The sequence below is a fragment of the Temnothorax nylanderi genome, unplaced genomic scaffold, assembly GCF_030848795.1.
Source record: "Temnothorax nylanderi isolate EJ_2023f unplaced genomic scaffold, tnyl_v1.0 TNYL_tig0002_pilon, whole genome shotgun sequence".
NCBI lineage: Eukaryota > Metazoa > Arthropoda > Insecta > Hymenoptera > Formicidae > Temnothorax > Temnothorax nylanderi.
Window position 1 is genome coordinate 498260 of NW_027249064.1, and position 19139 is coordinate 517398.

The 19139-nt window shown below is 41.3% G+C and overlaps 1 protein-coding gene and 1 long non-coding RNA gene across 12 annotated transcripts in view; one reads left to right on the plus strand and one right to left on the minus strand.

The window, feature by feature from the left end:
- Positions 1-19139, plus strand: part of Hiw (MYC binding protein highwire) — a 176297-nt gene that overhangs the window by 123211 nt on the left and 33947 nt on the right. The gene's annotated exons all lie outside the window — the stretch shown is intronic.
- On the minus strand, positions 11404-14071 carry LOC139768538 (uncharacterized). The gene is made up of 2 exons (XR_011717385.1): positions 13579-14071; positions 11404-12648 (listed from the first exon to the last, which is right to left on the minus strand). It is a non-coding gene; the product is annotated as an uncharacterized lncRNA (long non-coding RNA).

The window sequence follows — 19139 nt, forward strand, 5'->3', positions numbered from 1 at the left end:
CGCGACTCTGATCGCACAATTGGAAAAAAACAAGCGCTTTTTAAACTTGATAAAATAAATATTAAAAGAAAACAGTAAAATTAATTCTTTATGTGTACTCAGGAGGGATGCGCAATATGAGCGGCGAGTTGGAATATTGGATAATTTAACTCGTATGCTAAAACAAGATACTATTTTTATCGAATATTTACATTTACATATTTTAACGTTATTGATTATTCGCGAGGGATGCATTGTTAAAAATAACCAACGATAAAAGTACTTGAAATAATTCCAATTAATAATTTCTTTATAATTTGTCGACATTGATGAGCATTGTGTAAATATCGTTATACCTGGTAGAAAATAATTGAACAAAAGAGAGAAATTAAAGAATCTGTTGGTACGTGTTATTTCATGCAAAATATAAAAATTACTTGTGATAAATGATCCGGAAGTAATGCTCGATCCACGTTTAGTTTCCGTACTATTTCCTCTGCTATATCAGAACATCGATTCCTTTACATTATCGTTGGGTTTCCGAACTTGGAATGATTACGCCGCATCCCGGTGGCTCAAGTCGAAGATATTAAACGATTTCGTTTCGCGGCTAAATACTTGCGGATATAGTCGGGCTCCTTCCGAACTCGATTAAAATGTTCGGAAACTTTGCTCGAAGGCTACAGCTCTCCGCGCCTGTGCCCGTGGGGCTCGATTCGAATGGAGGGTTGCGATGCGGCAACCCGTGTAGTATGGGAAATTCACGGAGACGGTCGCGAACGAGCGGAGTCGGCGATCCTGGTACTCGCGAAGAGGAGAGGAGTGAGGTTCCGTTCGGCCGCGGGCCGAGCGCGAGCGGCCAACTTGGCTTTTATAATGAAACTCTTCACGGTCGGTAGTGGAAGTCGCCGTAAGTAGTTCGCGGTGTGTCAAGATTTAGAGCGATAGTTGTTACGACCAAGTTCTCCCCTTCCGGTCTTCTACAATTGTGGCTACTTGCAGCATTTTCTCAGAGCTTGCGCGCTAGTCTATTTCTCTTTCTTCCTCTCTCTTTGTCTCTTTCTCTCCACCCCTGTTCTTCCCCGTCTTGCCATTTCCGTCTTGCCGTAACTTCTCTCCCAACCTCCGCTATCGAATCCGACGTGGCACAAAGAGCCACTTTCTGAGAACATCCGTATACGTTCCCCGGGGAGGCGATATGAGTCCTTGGGCATACTCGAAAGCGGGTTAACTGTTGCTCGCTTTCGATTACTGTTCTGTAATTGAACGCTAAGAGAATACTCGGAAATAATTGAAGTTTTCGATCTCGACATTTCTCTAATACTGATGTATTTCGCTTATTAAATTTCCAATTTGTTCGATAAATTATCTCACATTGCAGTCGTGTATCTCTTATTCACTTACACGCATTGTTTGTAATATTTGTTTGCTTGTTTCTTTTATTTGAAACCAGTATGTTGAGTAGTTTCCAAGGTAAATGCGGTGAAAAAAATGTAGATACGATTTAATCGAGTCGAGTCGCTCGAGGAAAGTCAAAGAGGAAGTCACGCGAGGCAGTTTCAACCCCCGTTGCGAGTGTGTAATAATTAATCCGATAGAAACGAGTAGAGCATGTACGATACGTCGCTTTTAGCGGCGGATGAACTAACTCCCAAGTGGCCGTCGCGTACACGCAGTAACGCATCTCTCGCTCGTGCTCACCTGCCGTGATAAAGATACTTTATGCGGCGAGACGCGCGCGGCGGGGTAAGTCCCGTAAAGACCGCACGTTTAATTAGGCGCGCGATACACAATCAAAATTACGCGCGCGGCCCACACGGCGCGACGTGTAAACATGTGCTCGCATAAATCAGAACGCTAAAGAGATTAACCACGTGTCGGGTCACGCGCGTCCACGAAAGATACCTACGTGGCGCATGGCCTTCGGGTCTCCATCCGGAAAAGCTATTCCTGCAGGAAAGGGATCTACGCCGGTGTGATACCCGAGCCTCCGTCGTTACGGGCTTCTCCCGTTACGTAACTTTTGGATTTCGCGGAATCTGGCGGAAGCCGCGAATTGTCTCGCGGCTAATGTTGCCAACAGATGTTGCCATTGCTTGAACTTCAAGGAATCCCTGGGCATACTTCCTTGCGAGATACATTCCGCGTGAAGTACCGATCTGATTTGCGGTCGGTCACTCGTAGATTATTAGTTCGCAAAACCAGTTTATTGCTATCGAGTAATTTTGTGCGACCCACACGGAAAAAAAATGAAGTTGCTTTAATTAAACTTCAACGTCACGGGCTGCCACAAGCATAAATAGTTAATTCGATTGGATATTATTGGACCAAATATTTAAATTAGTAAAACAATTATTTGATGTTTTTTGTTTATTAATAATATTGATGTTGCATCAATAAATTTTATCTCGATAACACTGATGCTGTTGATACAAAAAATGATGCTGTTGATACAACATTATTTTTTTTTCCATGCAGATTGCCATATTACAGGATGTCCCATTTTTTCACACTATTTTTTAGCGACAGATTCTTGATGATCAGTCTGATATCGGTTTTTTCTTAATATTTTCTTAATTTCTGGCTGATTTTATCTCTTATACATCTTTATATCTCTTTGTGATATGATAAACTTGATTACATGACTTTAATATGACAAATTTGATTTTACCAATGCACATTCCAAAATTCGCTATAAATGTAAACTTATAAAAATTTCGTTACTCTATATAGTTCCATCGTTAAATATCTAGAAATGTCTCAAATATTCGAATTTTCAGTTTAATAGAATCCTTTAAAATGTAATCGTTAAATGTGTTTTTCGTTATGTCATTTATCAAATATGTGCCCGAGAAAAAGGAAAATCGACTCTGAGCTTAAAGCGTCTGCTCAGACATTTTCCAATATAAATGAGGTAGCTTACGTTTTATCTCGCTGGTTGATATCGCAGGCGAGGAGATTTCGCCTATTAATCTTCGAAAATATTTGACGACGGTAAAGTTCTAATCGAAGAAACGTCGCGGATGCGGTGGAGACGGTGACGGTCTAAAATACACGCGCTTCGTATATTCCTCGGGTAATACTGATTGGCACTTAACTACGCACGAGTTCGTCGCTCTCTCGCCAGTGAAAGACTCGGCGAGTGTCTGCGTGACAAGTTTGGCGCTTCGACGAGAGACGAGACTGGGGAGAAGTTCGATCGAAACTTCCGAGAACACCTAAGAACGCGTCTTGGCTTCCGCCAAATTCGTGGCGCAGGTTCCAGCTGAGAGTATATCTTACCCCCGGAACGCGCGAAGGAAGATTGACAGAGAAAGGGGAAAGGGAGAGAAAGCACACGACGATAAAGTAGCACGTAATTTTCACAAGTTGTAGAAGTTACGTGCATGTCGAAGACAATCGTCGCCGTAATTGTCGGTAACACGGTCTCACTGTTCGCGGAGGAGATAATTTCGTTTCAACGTTACGAGATGACACGAAACTCACCAGATTTGTTTTTTTCGTGCTTTCTTTTACTAAATGAATAAATTTACCGTAAATCGTGGCGATTCCGAAGTTCGAACACTTCAGATTGGCTGTTGCAATTAATTAATGTAGACTCTTGGTATATTATGTGCGTAAAAGAGTTGCCGTGTTAAAAAAAGAAGAATAACAATAAAAAAAATAAATATTTCCGACCGTGAGAAGTGAGCGTTTTTACTCTTTCGTCGTGGTACGTTCCGTCTTCAAACGGCCGTGCTACGCCTTTGAAACAAGGCATCCTCGCAGCTAAATTTTAATGAGCGAGCGTGCAGTGAACTGCTCTGCATGCATCTCCTTAACGCTTCGAACTTTGCGCATTTACCGAGCCCGGAAAAGTAAGCTTTAGCTCTAGCGGGGTTGTTATTTATTGAACTTTAATTTATTGAGACAAATATTATTACCCGACATAAAGCTATCGCGAAGAGAGAGAGAGAGAGAAGCTATTGATTTATGTAAAATTGCAGTACATGTTACATTTAACTGGCGCGCTTGCAGCGTTTGAAGTCTCCTCGTCACTTCAGTGAGAAGCAAACGTGTGCTTTGCTTCTCATTGCGATATGTTTTGCTCCTAACCGGCAAAGCTTTTCGCTTTAAATTATCGTCAATAGCTTCCGACTTCAAAGATATAAAGACGTAATGGTGAACGAGGGGTAGCTTGCAAAAAGAAAATCACGTTTGCGAGCTCCTTATTCTGATGCATCCAATGCGGATCGTGTGCGCGACTTGCGTTATCTACCAGGTTCATAGAGCCGTTCGTAGATTGTCCTCGTCATTATCGTCCGCGGGAGTACATTAGGGCGGAGAGAGTACATTTCGGGAAGCGACGAAACGTTTGTACGTATCCTGATGGTTGTTAACTTTTCGAGTTAGCGACCGAGATAAGAGCCGGGCACGGTATAACCGAATGGCACTTAAGTTCGAGTCGACTGATGATGAGCGCCTGTGCAAATGTCTCTCCGTCTCTATGACGTCTCATTTCCCATTAGCGTATATTAGGAAAATAGCGGCGCGGTTACGAATCGCAATGGTAAGGAATAATTAGCGCCGTATCGCAAGGCGTATTGTAAGATTGAACGTTTCACGCGCTCCCGTTTATCACGCAGATCGTATGATCCATAAAAGCGACTCATCACGCAATCTCTGATTTGATAACTAACGTATGCGTGTGCCGTCGGTTGCGCAATCGCGTACCTAGTATTATAGTAAAGTGACGATTAATAGATCTGCGTTATAGAGAAACGGCAGCGCGTGTGTCGCATATGTATTCGATTAATAATTTATTTGCGCGTATATCAACTGATACCGTAATTATATACCGGGCAAATAGTAAAACGCAAATACATACGCCGATTACCCACTCGATAGAAACTTCGCTACGCATTCGGACGACCTGCAATTATTGGGTCGACCGGCGAGATAAATTATTCATCGTGCGCGAAAGAGTCCTTATCGCGCGAAGCCATTTGTCAGAAACATAATGATTAGCGTGGCGTAAAATTCGTTAACTTCATGTTTTGCAAACGTATATGAAACGCCACGTCACGTAATAAGTCTAAATTGATGTTGTTCAAGTGTCGGACTTTGCACTCGATGTGAATTATCTTGTTTATTTACGGCCTTCTATACGTTGTATGGAATAAATTTTGACGTATATATGAATATTCATAAAAGCAAACGTAAAACGTGTTTCAAAAATTTCTGATGAAATAATTTCATGAATAAGATAATTACGTATTATAGTTAGAAACACATTTAAACTTTCGTAACGACATATATACATTTAAAACTTGTGCCGTATTCGCTGTGTAAAAAAATATAGATATAAATATAAATCCAGGTAGTTATTAGCGATACCTATATATAATGTCATGGACATGAACGAGTTCGATTAACACGAAAAGCGAGAATATCTGAAAAGCCACGATCGTGATTTTTCGTTGAGTTTCGTTGAAAGTGCTTATCGTCCCCGTCGGCATCTCGAATCCATTAAGGGTTATTTCGCATCATGTAAGCTCTTTGAAGAATAATCGTGTCAAGTGAGTTACATAACTTCCACGTCCCCTGTGTCGACTCAGTCCGACGAATCAAGATCAAAATTGCCTTCACGTATAGTCGAACTTAATGCCGGGGGGGTTAGTTTTAATCCTTTGGATCTTCCGTGATATCATTATGCCGTTGTAATGTGTATAATGCGAGCTTTTGCATTTAAATGAGATGGCGGAATATGTCGTCATTTCGCCCGTTCAATTACTTCTTACGGCAATTATTTCCATTTCGATTAAGGGAGGGATGGAATAATCATTTTCCAGGAATAGCATCAAGTGAAGTAAAAATTTCGTATAATTTCGTAGATTTCGTTAGATAGATTAATGTACTTAATTTTCGAAACGAAGCACTTTCCTGCGACTTTAGGGTTATTTGCCTAAACTGCAAGATCGAGAAAAACATGTGAAGACTTTGCCCAACATCTCTAATGCCACACGCAGGGCGATCAAGATTAGATTTACGTGGGATTAATTAATTACTCTACATAAATAAGTCGGGCGATTAAACCTCCTAATAAGAAGCCTACCTCCCGGCATGTTTATCCCGCTCGGAAGATTGCAATTTGCAAACCGAGCGCGGTTAAGACTTAGGTGGATCGCGGCGAATTAATTTTAACGTCGTTACAAGTCAGTTCGGGCTACATTATAATTAAGAACAATCTGGTAATGAATTCATCGCCTTCGGCGGTACGATCCTTACAATAGTAGATACGTCACGAGATTATCTCAACTGGCCTGTAATTTTCGTCGAGCTTCCAAGCCGACGATTGCCCGCGACTTTGTGGGACTTTCGTGAGATCAATAATTAAGAACGCTTCGTCGGCTTGCTAACTTAATCAATGAATCACTACGTAATCAAAACGAATGTTTTATCTTACCTTTAGAGCACAGAAAGTATTTATTAGAGCAAAAAAATTGAAATTTTACAAATTTTGAAAACAAGATGTCTTATTAAATAATTCGTATAAATGTAATGCGACTGATGATGAGGAAATTTGAATTTGTTCCGAGCGAATCAATTGTAATTTGCAAAAGAAACGATTGTTTAAATGGAAACCAGAGATTTATGCATAGATAATCTCGATTCAACCGCATTATCGATCCACTCTTGAGAGGTGTCGACAGTACGTTTCAGCGTTATGATCAGTCACGCGACAATATGAATATATAACGAGGCGGTTATTCCGCGCGTTCGACGCTTTTAAAATTAAACTTGTCGCATTCGATCCATCAAGATGCGGGAGGAGCGGGGGAAGGGTAAAGGAGGGCAATTATTCACGGGGAAAAAGGAAATTTCCCATTAAGCTGACTTTGTTAAAGCCGAAACAAAATTAGCCCATTAAAACAACGGGATTCTATTGCCGATAAACCTTTCTCCGCGCGTTCCTCCTCATCGCGGTTCTGTCGTATTTTTATTCCGTCTTTAAACTCGTAATTAATTAGGCTATCGAGAGAGAAAGAGAAAAAGAAGAAGAGAAAGAGAGAGAGAGAGAGAGCGAGAGAGATGAGGGCTCCAGAGTGAAAAAAGGGGAAACATCCGGTGTGCCATCGGTCGTCCATTTTAAAAGCATCGGTTGCGCCAAAGAACGTTCGTTAATTTTAACAAGATCCCGGGCGAACGAATGGCGCTCGTTAAACAACCCCGGTAATTTAACTTAAGAAGCGGGTGTTGCAATGGTATCTGCATTTACAACGAATCCGCGTGCGCGTTTCAAGCGACTATTTTGTAATTAAACGCCGCGGACAAACGGCGCGGTGCGCGCCGCGATCGATCCGCCGTGAGACTAATTAGAAAATTAATCGGTAACTTTCGCGTGTACCGATTTTTCAGGCGCAAGCATCGCGATGTAACGCGGCAATAGGGATGGATGGAGGACCGGATTCGCGCGTTCGCTACCTACCGGCTAATATACCTACGTGGAAAATTATCGGCCTCGAGCGTGCCGGAGTTTATTCGATTTAGACGCCCGCCTCGCGAGAGCCCGTAAAACATCCACGGCTCGACCCGAGTAATTAGAACGGTAATTAATATGGTTTTTCCTCGGAAACGCGCTTCTCTTCTCGGGGGCGAACTTTGGAGCGAGCCCGGCGAAATAGTGTAAAAGCAACGAGAGCGGGCGAAATATCGGTGAAGACAATATGAGAAAGAAGCAGAAATTTTTCATTTGCGAACACAAATTATCCATTATCCGGACTCGCTAGTGACATACAACGTTCGAGTATAAATTTTGTACGAACGTACATACACTGTACTATTTAGTGGAACGAAACTTCTCATTCTTGCAAAAAAAATGTATCTGTACAGAAAAAAGATATCGTGCGTATGTCAATCGTGTCAGAAAACACATGTGCAGATGTGATGCTTCGATAAGATGATAATTCATACACGAATAGAAAGAGGTCAAATGAGTACCATCCAGGATAGATAAAATTCTTTGTAATTTGATTAATGTAATGTAATATTAGTTAACTTTGTAAACGAAAGTTTTATTTAATCTTGCAGCAGTTTTAAAAAAAGTGTATGGAACGTAAAATGCAAGAGTAGATGTGATCAATGCTATCAAAATAAAAGAAAAAGAATATATCTACGAACTTAATTTTGTCAGATCGAGTACGTTTTATTAGTAAATCCCGGCAATTGCCAGCTTTCAACGGAAAAGGTATTGAATTGTGTAATTGGTTTACTCATTTTTAATACGGCGCGTGCACGGGGTATAAATAATCCGGGCGAAAAGGAGCTATTGAGCACAACGAGCGCAAACGAAAGGGAGAAACGAGCCGATATACCGTCGTTAATAATGTAGCTTCGAAATTCAAGGGCCGGTATAGGCGGCGGCACTCGGTGCAAGCCTTTCATATTCTCCGTGGTAACGAGATCGCCATTTTTATCGAGTATTTATTTCTCTTTTTTTTTTCACCCTCTTCCAGCGATGCACGCTTCTGCGAATCGTTGTTTTTCAGTCGGGCGTTTGCGCGATTCGCTCAAGCGAATTGCATTCGTCGATGACACGATCGTCACTGACGTTATCACTATGCTCTCGTTGTTGTTGTTGTTGACATTATTCTCTTTAACTAATACGAGAGGGGACATCGAGTTGGGTTCGATAGCGACGGGGATTAATAGTTGGCGGTGATACTGCTCTATCGCCCCCACGTCTCCCCCACCTCCCCCTCCTGTATATTTTTCTGCCCACATTTTTTTTCCACCTGCCATGAACACGAGATTGTACGTTAATAAAAAGCTGTGCGCACGAATGAACGGACGAACGAACGAGCGAACAAATCGACATGATAATTAATGACGGAAATAAAGAGCGAATTTTTATTCGAAAAATGTTGGCCATTGCCAGACGTTATTACCCGCTTAGTGATGTACGAGCTATGTGTAGGCTAACGTACGTCGTGCAGCAGCGTCACGTCGCCGAATCAAATGGCATTAATTCTATGACTGTGCACGCGACGGTATTTTCCCCGCATACGGGGTGATTTTAGGGGATTTTACTTCGCGCCGCGCGACCGCGGTTATATTATTTATGACGCTGTACTACGTTTACTGGTTTAATCATTACGACGTTAATAATGAATGATTTTTTGGTGGAACGGCTTACGTGAATATTATTGTAATATAAACGTACGCGCGCCGCGTGCGGCTGTAATTCGCCGGCCGAAATGATGCTGGTCGCGTACATTTGCAAATGTCCGTTCTTTCGATTGTGGGCCGCGGGGATATAATATCGGGCGCGGGCGATGAACCGACGAGCGCGTTTTACGCGCCCGCCATATTCGAAGATTAATATTATATCCAAACATCCGGCGCAGAATGAATTTACAGAATTCAATGTCCGTAGCAGGTACGTTACTACGGTACCGGCATTAAATTTGTATCGCTCTCGTTACCGGTACTTCTGCAAAACTCCATTGTATTTCATTCGTAATAAATGGTCCGCGTTGGGTGACAATAAACACGAGTCGCCGTTGCAAATGCGTGTCCGTTTGTTTAGAGATAACGCCGCCTGTCGCGTACACGTGTTACGGCAAAGCGTTGTTATAATCATGCATATCTAAAATCGCGGCGCGAAAATCCGGCAATAATCAATTTTGACATTTTTGAATTACGGCGCATTTCGCGAGGGAAGAGAACGAAATGCGATTCTCTCGCCGCGCCACAGGGTGAGTCGCGTCGAAATGAAAATTCGTCCGCGACGCGTGCGATTGTGTGCTTTACGGCTGTCGTCGGAGGGGGGGGGGCTTTTGATCCCGGTCGGAAAAATCGAGGTAGCCTGATAAAAGATTCTCGGTCAATTACGTGGATTCGATGGGGGACATCCGCGTCCTTTTGAACGGGTAATTAGTACGATGATAACCCGGCGGAGCATGATATAATGAAACGAAAACAGCAGGGCCCGGGGTGCGCGCGAGGGCTGGACCACCGCCCGCGGCTACAAAATTACACGGCCACCCGATATAATATTCCCTCTTTCGACCACGATGGGATTGATTGTGTTTATCTTTCATTAGGAACACCGACGGAATGGGGGGAGGGGGAGGGGGAGGAGATAGGGACTGAAGCTGTGAATAATGAATCACGCGATTCTCCGCCGTACATCGGGCGTGTAACCCCCGCAAAATTGTAGCGGACAGAAAGGCGGACGGATCCGACGGATCTTTATCCGTGTCATCTGGACGTCTCATTGTTTCGCTATAACACGTATTTCGACCGAAAGCGGAAAATAATAACGATATATTGTCACGTAACGACGAATCGCGTCTTTCTCGACCTACACGTTAACTCGTTTTAAAATATTGTGGAATTTATTACAAAAATGAAAAGAGAAAATGTCATTAAATTTCATATTACAGAAAATATGCTCACGCTCCGGTTAGCTTTCAAAATAAGCTAATGCGATAAACAATTTAATTTTACATGTTGATTTCAATTTATTTATCGAATTACACATATGATTTACCTTTTAATATATAATATTCTTTCCGTTTTGAAATAATATTTTTCGATCTCTTTTTAGCTTTTCGGTGGCAATAGATATTGATAAACAATAAACTGTATATATTCTGATTTGATACTGCTTTTAGAATGATCTTATTGGATAGCGATATAGCGTAAATTGTAAAGAGACATTTGAGCCGCAATTTTACCGAAATGCGCAAACAGAAATAATGGCCGTTGAATTCAGCTTTAGTGTCAAGCTGGATTTGTTTTACGAGGCAAATATTTTTTGATATTTGAGCTCTCACGTGGTTTTCATTCGCATTCTGTTTTGATTATTTTGATATGGCGGTTGCCGTTAGCTTTGGAGTGTAACTTATTATTCATCAATACTCTCTCTTGTATTTGGTTACATGCGTCTAAATGCTTTCTCTCTAAATTTTGATAAAACCCGTATTTCGATTCTATACGATCCCTTTAGTTACGCGATATTAAACAGTATGGAGAATCGATTATTTGTTTAAGTTTCGGACAAAGTTTCGTTATTGCAAAGTTCCCAATTTTATTCGAGTGCGAATATACAGAACAGTTAAAGGATTACATTACTTTTTGATTAAAAATTTATGTTTGTTTAAATTTGTTTGTAACTATCACAGAAATATCTTATTTTATAAACGTATAGAAAATAATACATTTTAAAGTTAAAAGAAAATGGTAAGCCATCATGTATTAATAAACGTTTCTAAAAGTGAGTTCAGCAACATCGAAGATTCAATAAGTAATACAATAATTGTACGGTTATATCATGCATGTGATACCTGATATTATGTCTATTTTGAATCTTTATATTTTTATTCAACATCTGATATTATATTTATTTTTAATATTTACATTTTTATTCAATACCTGATATTATGTTTTATTTTAAATGTTTATATTTTTATTCAACAGAAGAATTTATACATGCTACATAAATGCAGTGAATTATAAATTACTCTCTCTTTCTCTCTCTCTCTCTCTCTTTTTTATCGTGAAAAAAAGGCACGCGACAGCTATATGAGTCCCGTTAAAATGCATAAATTCTAAGCTATGAACTCTGACATTATATCGGACAAGCTATGCTTTCTCACCTATATGTTTCATTAAACTGGAATTCCTATATCGCTAACGTTCGCGCGCGCTGAAAACTTGGGAAACAGATTTAGTACGATGGGCAGAAAATTGCGTCTCATCCAATTTTCCGTACGTGTAACCGAACGCAGAGCGTTCGATCTATTCCGGCGGCGTGTCCGCGCACCAAAAATTTCATTTCGATTTTATTATTCGCTTTTTTAAACTCACAGGAGAGGGGAATGGCATCAAAATCGATCCGCCTTGGGCCACGTTAAAACAGAGAGCCAGGCATTTCAACAACGAAACTTCAATTTCGATATCAGTTCAGATGATTTGTGCGGCCGAGACTTACTCTGTCTAAAACAACTATTTGTTGCAAATTCTTTCATTTTCAATTATTGTATAAATCCAAGATTTTCGGTTTTTTTTTCTCTAACGAGTCTTCGATCGAAAGTGTCTTGTAGAGGAACGCATTGTTATCGTTATTATTACAGATATCGCATCGTGCGAATGTTTCCCTAAGCTTTTGGTCCCTTTGAGCGGGGAAATCAATTTTGCAATTCTATTAATGTCCGCTAATTAATCGCCGATTAATCGATTTACAGCTTCCGCAACGGTTAATCGGTAAACAAACTATCTCGTTAATTAACCGTTAAACGGACATCAGGACTTCTATTCCGTGAAACAGATGAAATATTGGCGGAAAAGACGTGACGCTCAAAGTACACATACACAAAGTGCATTTACGTTGCATTTACGTCGTCGTTACTCCCGCAGTTGACTCGAATTCTTCAGCGGTCGCGCGCGAATTCTTTATGAGGACCTGCCGCTCGAGTTTATCGGATGACCTAGTGGCCCTTTGACCCCGAATACCCGGCGTGCATACAACGTGATGCATTGCCGGCCTCGTAGAAGCCCCGTTTGCAGCGTGCAGCCATCTAGGACGATGTGCACCAACCTCCGCACTCTGAACTTTTCACGACGAGAAAAGCTCGACTGGTACCGCCGGGGCTCTCTCCATCAGCGATAAATCTAGACGTCATTCTGAAATATTTATACCTCTTAAGTAGACGTAAAAATTATTTTCACGGTAATAATAGCGGGATAATAAAAGCCTACGATGCATTTTGCCATGCATAATTGATTGGCTATTTTTCACGCAAAAATTTTAGAAAGTTTGCTTCAAGATAAATAAATAACGTCATAAATTAGAGGTTGTTATTTCTCTATGTGTTTAGAAAATGTCAATAATAATCAATTTAATAATTCCAGATCGATTTCTGGAAAGTTATATAACTAGTTGTGCTAACCGACTTGGGGTTTTTATTAGTCCACTATATTACTGTCGAATGATTAAACGTCAGAAGCTTCACCGTTTTTGTAGAATATTTGTAGAATATTTAATAATATATTTTTTATCGAAAAATTAATGCAGGTAAATTTGATGCATAAATGGTTTAATGCATGATATTCTTTTATCAAATATTTTCTTCTACAGAATCTAAAATATAATCTTTGAAGCATTATTCCCAATATGGTTTATCGGTTTATACTCCTTTTTTGCTGTCACCGTCTCGATGCCACTTTTCAAAATTTAATGCATGATATTCTTTTTTCAAATATTTTCTTCTACAGGATCTAAAATATAATCTTTGAAACATTATTCCAAATATGATTTATCGGTTTATACTCCTTTTTTGCAGTCACCGTCTCAATGCTACTTTTCAAATTTTCCAAGATTTTATTTTACAATGAAATTTCTTACAAGTTTGTTTATTATAATATTCAATTATGTGTTTAGACAGTCCAACTATATTATAATTAAATGGAAAATTTTCTATGCTATTTGCAATATAAATTTTATTAATTAGCGATTTTCTGCTGTCACATTCTCTTTACGAATGCTAACTTTATGTTTACTTGGAGTGATTCCTCGAACGCTCGATAATCATTGTTCATCGCAATACATTTTACTTTTAATCGCATCCTTCCGCAAGCGGGTCCCGCTTCGGCGTGGCGCTTAATCTGACGAAATTGCCACTTTGTCCGGCCATAATGAGTTCTCACGTCGCGACGGGGCATTATGATCGACGAGGGCCGACGACGGCAGCGGCGACGACGGCGAAAAGAAGAGAGATAAAGAATGCCGAGAGCGAGACGAATTAAGTTCTCAACTCCATTCAAACATCACTTCCGCCCCGATGATCTCATCGCGCTCCTCCTACGGTTCGATCGGCGTGCACGTTATTATAAGGAGTCATTCCTCTTTCCCTCTTGGAGCCCTTCCCTTCGCTTTTTTCATTGAAGCCCACAGTCGCGTTACACTAATCATTAACGCGTTTTTCGCGACATAGTCGACGATATCAAGTAAGTAGGAAATGAATAATCGCGGCGGGAAGGGTCGCGGGGGAGACTCACTGACGGTCGGAGCGTTTCCAGTGGAAACCGAGTGGTACAATAACTCTTCTAGACTGAATCGAACGGTCGATAATTCTTCCGGATGACCGAGCGATCAATCAGTGCAAAATATAGACGGTCCATAGCTCAAGCGTTATCGATATCATGAGAAAAGATGCGTTATTGACCTCCACCTACCGTCTCATTTCTCAGACGTTACCATTCCTGGCCAGCATTATTCCGCATACATCTCGGTCGGCGATGCGATATTAAATTAAACACATGAGTAATATTTATGTCAAGTCGCGTTCATTTAGGACTTACGTAAATAACAGATGATCTTTATTTTATTACATTTTATATTTTTAAGGGAATATCTTTACTCGAATTAGAACACGTGAAAAATATGAGTATAACACAATTGTATGACTCTTTATTATATTTTCAAACACAATTAACTTTTAACTTTTCGAATCTGATATTTTTGCACCTCTAATATTTTTAAAAATACTTAAAAACTTTTTAATTAATTTCTTTATTAGGCATATTTTTTTTTTTTAGAACGTCTCACGATTATGAATGTGATTCGAACAATTGCAGTTGACGCATACATGGCGCTTTTGCAGAATTCGCAGGATCGCATTGTCGGCCGGTTTGCATATAGCCCCGGCGGAATGCGCTCTTTCCTGCACTAAGGATACCGCATCATGGGCGTATGAAACGGTTCTTCTGCCACCGCCGCACCATACGCTATTAATATCAAGGGGTATATTTAGATTTCAATGGGGAAGAGGACGCGAGACTACGAATCGCTCGTCCGATATGTCGTCTGCAAAGCGCAATTACTTGGGCGAATTGCAATAAAGGAGTGCTCTTATCTGAAGCCTCATTATCAATATTGAAAGAATTAGTATCGATTAAGTTCGTCCTCGCATTCTTGATAGATCGGCGGCACTTTTACTTTTCTATAAGCTTTTACTACTTTTAATTAGTTTTAGGAAACAGCGCTTGTTCGCACGATCAGTAATAATTTGTAAATTCACTTTGTACGTTACGCAGCTTCACTTTAGATTGGATATATAATTAGATTGGACGTTCTGATCCGAATCCAAAAGAATTTCAAAGGTATCGATCTTAATTCTGTGGAAGAAAAGATGTCTTTCACGTTTACTTGTACTTCACTGTCGCTGTAGCCGCGAGCGCAATATTGTTACACCCGCGCAGCATTCGTTCCTTAAGCGATGTCTCGACGCGGATTTACGCGCGCCCGGTGAATCGCATTATTTCTGGAGCACGAAGCGCCCCGAACGGAATGCACTTTCTGGTACATATTTATAATTATCACGGCGGCGGTTTCCGCGCGCGCTCTGCGCGTCCGCTGTGTGCATTTGCGACGTCTGCCGCGACATCCTGTTTCTTGTCTCTGTCTCGCGTTTTCGTTTTTCTCGTGCGCGCGCGAGAAACCCCGAGACTCAACACGTGACTGGCAAACGCGCCGCGATTTCACGGATACACCCTATACAGCACACGTTGCAGCCGAAGCCCCGGGGTCGCTCTCCTGGAAAAAGCTTCTTAGAATAATAAGTATGCGTCTATGGTTTTCCAGTAAATCCTTAAAATATTTAAGGATTTATCCGACGTTCCATGAATATCCGAAAGAACTGAAAGCGGCCCTCCGTACGTCGTCGAACTTCCATTCACCGGAGATCGCTACAGATGGTTCTCTCGTGACCCGAATTTTCTAAAAAAGAAATAACACTACTGCAAATGGAAACCGTTATTCTCTTTCGCATTTTTTCGGGCTTAAAGCGCGAAGATGTAATACCGAGAGAAACGATAGTGAAGAATCTTTTTTTCTGGTTTTCGGATTTACTATTAATTCTCACAAAGTCGCGACAGCCAGCTCTCTTTTCAGGATTTTGCAGTTTTTTTTTCTCTCGTTTTCCGCGAGTAACTTGTTCGGGGAATATCTCGTTCTCGAAGCGAGGTCGATGACACGCGTTAGCTTATATAGAGAGACGTTCGGTTTAAAGGTCCATTAGATCTCCGGATGCAATATCGTTGCGACAGGTGACACACCGGATCGTAAGACGCAGATGGCGTATATTAAGGACACGCCACCCGGTATATCGTCACTGCGAAATGGAAACACGGATGAAACACGTTTCGTTCCGATCGATCAAAAACAGGGATAATATTATTTCACCTGAGCATTCGAAAATATATGCTGTAAACGCATCGATATGTAAATAAACAAATTGCATGTTCCACATTTATGCAACGCGCGCGAACTGCTGGCTAATATACATATCCACCGTTTAACCCATATTTTTCCGTTTTTAATCGAGATGGAAAATTTTCCTCTCCTCGTTGAATTAAACAATCACGGCCATATGGTAACGTTATCTGTTAATTATCGCCGGCGAATTTTAGGCAGTGTGCACTTGCGATGAAATTTAACGGTTACGTCAGTGACAGATTTAACGTGGACGCGACTAACAAATACGAGTTCGAATTGCTTTTCCTGTCGCACGTGCTAGCCGATATCATCATTCCTTCTAATGCGTGTTGCGGAGAGTTTCACGATAATTACAATAGTTTGACACGTTATACCGTAAGCTGTGTTTTATCCGACTGCGGACTACAGAGAGAGAGAGAGAGAGAGAGAGAGAGCGAGAGAAGGAGAGAGGGAAAGAGGGAGAGAATCATGAGATGGAAAATCCATTTACGATCTAAGCTTCGGCTTAGGGTAAGCCCCAGATCGGCCCATGATTTCGGTACTTCGATAACCCAGTCGTGCCAGCCGCCGGCGAGATGTTCGCCGGCGCAGAGACGATCCTCGATCGATTTTCCCGGTATCTCCCGACACAAGGGATTAGGTCAGGGACCAGAGAAACGGGTTAGAGCACGGCGAATCGGATGCTAGCACGGCCATCCAAGTGATGAGATGATTGGCTCGCTGATGAAACCTGATAGAGCTGCCTGCTGCTTGGCCGATCTGGCTTGGCGGATTAGGTTCTCCCGTGCGAGAGAGCACGCTGGATCACAGCCGCCCCCTGATCTCATCCACTTCCGCCTCGGACACCTATTCTGCTCCGCGACCTTTTGACATGCCTACCGCTAGAAACTCGAAGATTCGATTTTGAGAGACTCAGAAATTGGATACGCTATAATTTCAGCCGCGCGGCCCAGTTTTCGTCACTTACGAAAATACGAAGGAATGTATTTTACTTTTCAAATATAAAGACACTTATAGTACGATAAATATTTCCTGTGATACTTTTCTAACTATGCTGGCTCTAGTTATTGAGGAAAATCTTACTTAAATTTTTATTAAAGAGTATTGTTGTAATAAGCTTTGAGCGAAACTCAGATACATATTTTTCAACTTTGGGTATCTTCTTGAAGAAGATCCCATATTTTTAAATATAGATATATCGGCACATTTGTATTTTCTTTTGGATGGAATACGGCTATTCATAGACGTGTACGTTGATCATAAATTAAATAATACGTAAGTATCCATAAATTCGAGTCGGGGCATTGTCTGAGCGGATATCGAAGGGGGAAGAGAAAGCAACAAATTGCATCTAGTTGAAAACTCGTTCGGCCATCTCTCTTGACTTTCCACGACGAGCAGCCGGTCTCGAGAAAAATGACACTCTTATCTGAAAAATGGCCGGCCATAAACAATCCCGCGAATCGGTGTACGATAGCGGGCGGGCTGCTGCTTTCGTATAGCGCACGTCTTGGTATCGCTCTTTAACCTGTCGACAAAGTACCGCGTGATAAAATTCGGGATAAATCGTGACTTCGGTAGAAAAATTACACGGACATAAAAAGTTTCGCTCTGTCTTCGCGTAGATAAGATAATGTTCAATTATCAGCGAACATTTGCTGATCACGTGTTCGCGTGTCATTAAATATTATCCTTTGTTGAAACATTAGAGTTTTTCCATGGTCTCTCTGGTCTTAACGCAATAACTCACAAATTTTTCTAACACAATGCCAGAGACAAAGAATGAATGTTTCCTTATTTTATCTATGAGATAACCAAAGGCACAAAGATGTACCGCGCGACACAAATATTGACAGAAAGCTTAGTGTTCCTTATCTAGGAGAAAATTGGGAATTATCAAAATCAGATATGATTCATAGATATTCTCAGAAAAATGCACATCGATAAGTAACGTTCTTCCTTGTAGAGCGTTAGTGAGATGTTCTGTCAGTTAAAAATAATTTTCTGATTATTTGATTTGTATTATTTACCAGCTGTTTAATTTTTAACGTTAAATTATTCTCCTAACAAATTAAATTTTAATTCCATGAACATTTAGCTCTCTAAATTAATTGAAAAGTAACTAAGTCCCATTATTCATTTGCGCTCCTGACATTTAATTTACCGGGGCGCTTTAATTTTCAACGTTAAATAGCGCGATAATTAGGTCTTAGATTAAATTCGCGCTGAGGGAAAAATTGACTACGAATTACTAAGAGTGCTCTTTATAAATTTACACCTCGGTTGAGACTCGCCGGAGAATACAGAGGCAGAATGCGAGTATCGAGCGAGACGCGAAATTAGGAAAATTAATTGTCGCCGTAAAGAGACATATTCCGTTCACGATCCTTTCGCGCAGATACTTTTTCCATCAAACCCGAGTGTCTTTGTCGCGCTCGCCTTCGCAACTCGCTGAACGAAGTTTTCTCTGGATTTTACTGTCCGTGGAAGCGGAGAACGGCGGCCGTTTAGACGTCAACAGCTGCGTCGCAGCCCGCCCCGACTGCTAGTCGGCTCTATTTGTTCTTCTTACATTCTTCATGGAATAGTTCGGTCTCGCCGTGGATATACACCGAGTGACTGCGCGCCCCGAGAGGGATTAAGAATATCTTTCGGCTCTCGTCGGACGTTCCGAGGCGAATTGGCGTTGGTTCGCGGCTGCATCACTCCCAGGGTGCTTCTCCCTTCGAGTGAAGCACCACTGTGGGCCGTTTGATAAAAGGGACGAGTACGCCGCGCCGTGACAACCAGTGAACTCGGAAGCATTCCCGAGGAGCGAAGCGGAAGGCCGCGTCCAGAAAAAACTACTTGAATCGTAAAATTCCTCGAGATAAGACAACGATGGTATGGGATACTTTAA